Source organism: Salvia splendens, chromosome 13, assembly GCF_004379255.2.
Source record: "Salvia splendens isolate huo1 chromosome 13, SspV2, whole genome shotgun sequence".
In the NCBI taxonomy this organism is placed as follows: Eukaryota; Viridiplantae; Streptophyta; class Magnoliopsida; order Lamiales; family Lamiaceae; genus Salvia; species Salvia splendens.
Genome location: NC_056044.1, coordinates 26347886 through 26353885, shown reverse-complemented (window position 1 = coordinate 26353885; position 6000 = coordinate 26347886).

Genomic DNA, 6000 nt, shown 5'->3' with positions numbered 1-6000 from the left:
AAACACTAATTTGTTGGTTATGGAAATTTCCTTGATTTCCTCCCTTGAAGATCTTGCGGTTTTTGTGTTATTCTCACGCGTTCCAGACGCATTTTCTCCGTAAACTATCTCTGCAATTTTCGTTTTAGTATTTCACACGTTGAAATACTCGCCTCTCGGTTGCCGGATCCTCGGTATTACAATCGTTTATCGCTGGCGTTGTACCAATCGTTTTTCTCTCAATAGTGGAAGAAGGTAATGCAATCGTTTTTTCTCCGTATGCGTGTATTTGTTTTTGTATCGGAGGTCTCTATACCATTTCAGATCAGTCCTTGTATTTGCTACTTATTGAGCACGTATTTCGTGTATTGTGATATCATGTTAAAACATGATGTCCAGTTTTGATTTGTTGTCGTTTAGGGTTCATGCTATGGTCTAGGGTTTCCCAATTCTGGGGGCTAGTGGTGTAGTTTAGGGTGAGAGACAAAACCACTATGAAGGCCCGAGATTATGTATCATTCCTTTAAGGTTTAGATAACGGCGTGGCTAGTGTAGTAGTTTAAATCGATACAAACTGTCACAACCGCCCTTTAGGGTTAATAAATACGGGCGATCGATATTAAAAGGAATTAATAAACAGACGAAGAAAACTAGGGTTTCAATAAAGAGTTTGACCAATAATTAATATTTAATAAAATAAAATAAAATAAAAGGGCCAAGAGGTTGACATTATCTAATTAATTAGGTTCAAAGCTAAACGAATGATGAGTAAAAACAATGTCTCAGCGGAAGCGTTCAAGAGAAAGAGTGACGTCATGTATGGAGACACAACGACACTCGTAGTTCACAACTAACCAAACAATACTTCAATTTTAAATTGCTCAACACCACCAATTGCTCGTCGCCGCTCAACCTGCACAGAGGGAAAACACATGCAGGGCTGAGTACTATAAAATATACTCAGTGGGCTCTTACCGAAAACATTTTCAATAAAAATATTATTTATCATGCCACACATAAGTAACCATCGGGGTTTAGCTTTAGAAAGGCCCGAAGCACTCAAAATCATTTCCCATTGTAAAAGTCGACTGATCAGTCATTTTCCCATAGACGTTAGCCATATCTGCCAATACATGACTTGGAATGTGGCCACAAACCAAGTCACTAGACCGGCCAACCCGTACGCTAGCACACAGTCTACCATAGGTGTACACTAGTCAAAGTAAGGTTTGCGGCCCTACGAGGACCGGAATTCAATTTATATAATAATGGCATAAAGGCACATCAGATAGGCACGTTAAAAATCAAATCGCGGCATGATAAATACAGTTTCATTCCCATCGATAAAATATTTAGGACATCGTCCTTATTTAAAAGAAAGCCCACCTCGACTGCTTAATTCTCAAGTACTTTCTTCCCCTTGGTATCACGATTCACTTGCAATGATTCATCTTTAACATTTAGATAATATATATCAACACACTTTTCAAATAAATAAATAAAAATGCATGCATCCTAAGTGAAGTTATTTATCTCATTTTTTTCTCGGTTTTCGATCATTCGGCGGCCGCTTACGCCCCTAATTCCTCCGTTGGCTCCTCGTACTTTCCACCATGATGTCAAATAAATTCCCAAAATTTATTTAAGCGCATAACTGAATTATCGCAACTATTTCTCTTTGTTAAGAAAATTATGTATATATTCCGGGCTTGAGATAAATTATTCATACTTCATAATTAATTCGGGATTTAATTAAATAATTTCGTCACGATTAATTATCGGCCCAGAGATTTATTTAAAAGCCCCAAAGCTTAATTATTTCCCCACCTTATATCTCCAATTAAAACTTTAAAGCCCAAACAATTAAATGGAGCCGATACTTTAATAATTCAACCTATTTAACCTAATGTAGCCCAATTCCAAAAAAAACAAAAGGCCCATACTCCCACCATCCTCCACTTCTCTCTCTCTCCCTCCCTCCCTCCCTCTCTTCTCTCTATCTCTCGACAAAAAAATGAAGAAGTTCCCCCAAAATTCTCCGTCCGTCTCCATCTCTAATATTACTGCACAACCATGGTAGCAACGCCGATCATTCCACAGCCGGAAGATGGAAGGCGCGGTTCCACCAGCCATGGCTGCTCGGCCTGAACTGCCGCTGCTGCTGTTGCTCGTCGCCGGGATCCGCCGCCGTCGCTGCCGGGAGACGCGACGCCGCTGCACAGAACCGGGCTGCTGCCACCATCGCGGCGCTGCTGTCTCTCCGTCAGGAAGAGGCTGCCGCTGCTGCTGTCTCTCCGTCGATCCTCCGCCGTCACGACGAAATCAGGGGACCCTACCTTCGGGTAGTCACCACCTCGAAACGCCCCGAAACTAACCCGAACAGCCCCGCACAACCCCGAAACAGCCCCGACGTAAGTTGTTAATTTGATTTCATGAATTAAAGTCTGATTCTTTAATTCGGTTTGCTTTGATTTATGCGATTTAAAGATTGAATTTCAGATTGAGTTAATCGGTAGTGTAGGATGTGTTGATACAGCAGTATGAAATTGAAATTGATATTGATAGTGGGTGGGAAATATATATATACCTTTAGTTTGCAGACAGGTTGTGAAAGAATAGATGATGAATCTTTCCCTGATTTTAGTTCTGGTTTTCTGTAGAGAAGAGTGAATGAGTTGATTTCAAACCATGTAGAATAGAGAGGAATTTCTGCAGAATTTACCTTGAATTTGATTGAGTAGAAGAAATCTTGCTTTCTTGTTGCAGAGAATGAATAGGAGAAGAAAAAGATTGTGGCGTGAATATTATAGGGGAAAGGGGTGGTTGATAGATATGAGAGAGATTTAGGGATGAGGGAGGAAACTGTTTTTCATCGTGGATTGAGGGAAAATTTTCGAGTCATTCTTTTTTTTTTTTAAATTGAATTTGTTCAATATTTGATTTGCAGATCACGGAGGAGGAATATCTCATTACGGAGGAAGAAAATCTAGGAGAATCATTAATTAAAATTTGAATTAATGCAGCTTGGTGACCCAGTCAACCGGGAGAAGATTTAATAGATTAGTTTGATTCACGGTCCTTTATATTTTATTTAAATTGTGCAGGCCACAATTTATTCATCACCGGACTGGATTTTTGTATTATCTATTTAATTTATCGGATCCAACACGGAATCGAGTCCAATAAATATTCGTCACGGAAAGGAATTATTTAAAAAATTCGCATTGTGATTTACTTCACAATTTCTAACTCTAATAATAAATTATCAATTATTCACAAACATTTAATTTCACCCCACATCAATTATTCAAAGCAGCCACGTCACATATTCAACAAAGTTGACCCAGTCAAAATTTCAACTCAAAATTAGGTCACGAAAAGTATCCAACGACAATTCCACTCGACAATTAATCCACGGACTTCGCGACATTAAAAGGATTAAATGCAAGTACTTTAGGGTTCGAAAATTAGGGTTCTGAAAAACGGGGCGTTACACAAACAATGCACCAAATGAGAATGGATAATGAATTTTATTGACTATATAATGCGTAATATGTGGACTGCAATGTATAGGATAGAGTAAATAATGAGGGAACGCGATTATGAATCATTCCTTCGGGGTTTAGCTCTCGGCGTGGCTAGGGTAGTAGTTTAAAACTATACAAATAATGCACCAAGTGATGATAGATGATGAAATGTATTGAGTATATAATGAATAATACATGATCGGCAATGTATAGGATGGAGGAAACAATGACTACCCGCGAGTATGAATCATACCTTATTGGCGTTAACCGGATACATATAATGCACCAAATGATAATGCATAATGGATTCTATTGTCTGTATAATGCATAATACGTGATCTGTAATGTATAGGTTGGAGGACTTAATGAATGACCGCGAGTATGCCTCATTCCTTTAGCGCATTAGCTGGATTGTAGTGGCCAATCAACGATGAGTAATTATGAACGAGTTTGTGGAGATCGTCAATCGCGTTGGAGCTTAATGCGTTGGAGTTTTTTTAAAACAGATATACATAATCTACATATTGGATAGTATAATACGTAGTTTAGTTTCTGTAATGCATTATATGTGATATGTATTGAACATTTATCTTGACCCGTTTAATTTAACTTATGTCGTGTTTCGATGTTTGGCGCACGTTTCTTGTTTTCCGTAAGAGTTTAACAAGCCTAGGGGTTAGCATGTAGTATGTTCTAAGTCTAAATAACGTTGTCCAAATACACGAGTTGCAGTAATTCATCTGGGGTTGCACATTCATAGCGAGTAGGTCTTTTTTACTGATTTACATAATGTATAGATTATATAGTATAATGCGTCGTTTAGTTTCTGTAATGCATTATTTGTGATATGTAATGAACATTTATCCTGACCCGTTTAATTTAAGTTGTGTCGTGTTTCGATGTTTGGTTCACGTTTCTTGTTTTCCCTAAGGGTTTAACAAGCCTAGGGGCTAGGGTGTAGTATGTTCTAAGTCTAACAAACGTTATCCAAATACACGAGCTGCGGTAATTCGTCTGGGGTTGCACATGCATAGCGCGTAGGCATTTTTTAAAACAGATATACATAATGTACATATTGTGTAGTATAATGCGTAGTTTAGTTTCTGTAATGCATTATTTGTGATGTGTAATGAACATTTATCATGTCCCGTTTAATTTAAGTTGTACCGTATTTCGATGTTTGGCGCACGTTTCTTGTTTTCCCTAAGGGTTTAGCAAGCCTAGGGGCTAGGGTGTAGTATGTTCTAAGTCTAAATAACGTTGTCCAAATACACAAGCTGCAGTAATTCATAGCGCGTAGTTTTTTTTTTCTGATTTACATCATGTACATATTATATAGTATAATGCGCAGTTTAGTTTCTGTAATGCATTATTTGTGATATGTAGTGGACATTTATCCTGACCCGTTTAATTTAAGTTGTGTCGTGTTTCGCTGTTTGGTTCACGTTTCTTGTTTTTCCTAAGGGTTTAACAAGCCTAGGGGCTAGGGTGTAGTATGTTCTAAGTCTAACAAACGTTGTCCAAATACACGAGCTGCAGTAATTCGTCTGGGGGCTAGGCAACCATTTTTTGTCTCATGTACAACAGCAACCACGTGATGCATAAAACATGATAAATAATGCATTCAAATAGCCAAATAATGTACATAATCACTCAAGTAATGAACATACAAATATTCCATTCACTCTTAGACTCATGTACAACATCAGTCTAATGATGCATAAAACAAGATAAATAATGCATAGAAATAGCTAAATAATGTACAAATATTGCATTCACTCTTAGACTCATTTACAAGTTCTGTGACGGCTTCCTTCTGCCGTGGAGTTAAACTCTTTATACAATTCAGAAACTCTGTAGAGGTTCGTCGACAATACAGATGGTCGACGTTCCTACCCCTTGGTTTCCTATCCTTCGTCTCTTCCGGAGTTGTACTAGTCCCGTCCTCTGATAATCGCTCCCGTAATTTCTAGGGAATTCCTACTGGCAGTATATCATCGACCTCCTCGTCGATGTCCAATCTTAGCTGCTTTGATGATGTACAACATACAAAATAATAACATACAATTAGTTACATAATGTACATACTGGATAAAATAATGTGGATAGTTATACTGCTTTCACTTATACACCCTTGTACAGAAGCATCAAAATAATGCCTAAAAACTGATACATAATGCATTTTAATAATCAAATTATGTTCAGAATAAATCAAAAAATGCACCATGAATATTGCAATCACCTATTGTCCCATGTCCAGCAGCAGTCACATAAAGCATAAACCATGATAAATAATGCACTAAAATAACTACATAATGTACAGATCCGGTCAAGTAATGAACATACAAATATTCCATTCACTTTGACCCATGTACAACAGCAGTCACATGATGCATAAATCAGGATAAATAATGTATTCAAATAGCCAAATAATGTACAGAATCACTCAAATAATGAACATATAAATATTGCATTCACTCTTAGACTCATGTAC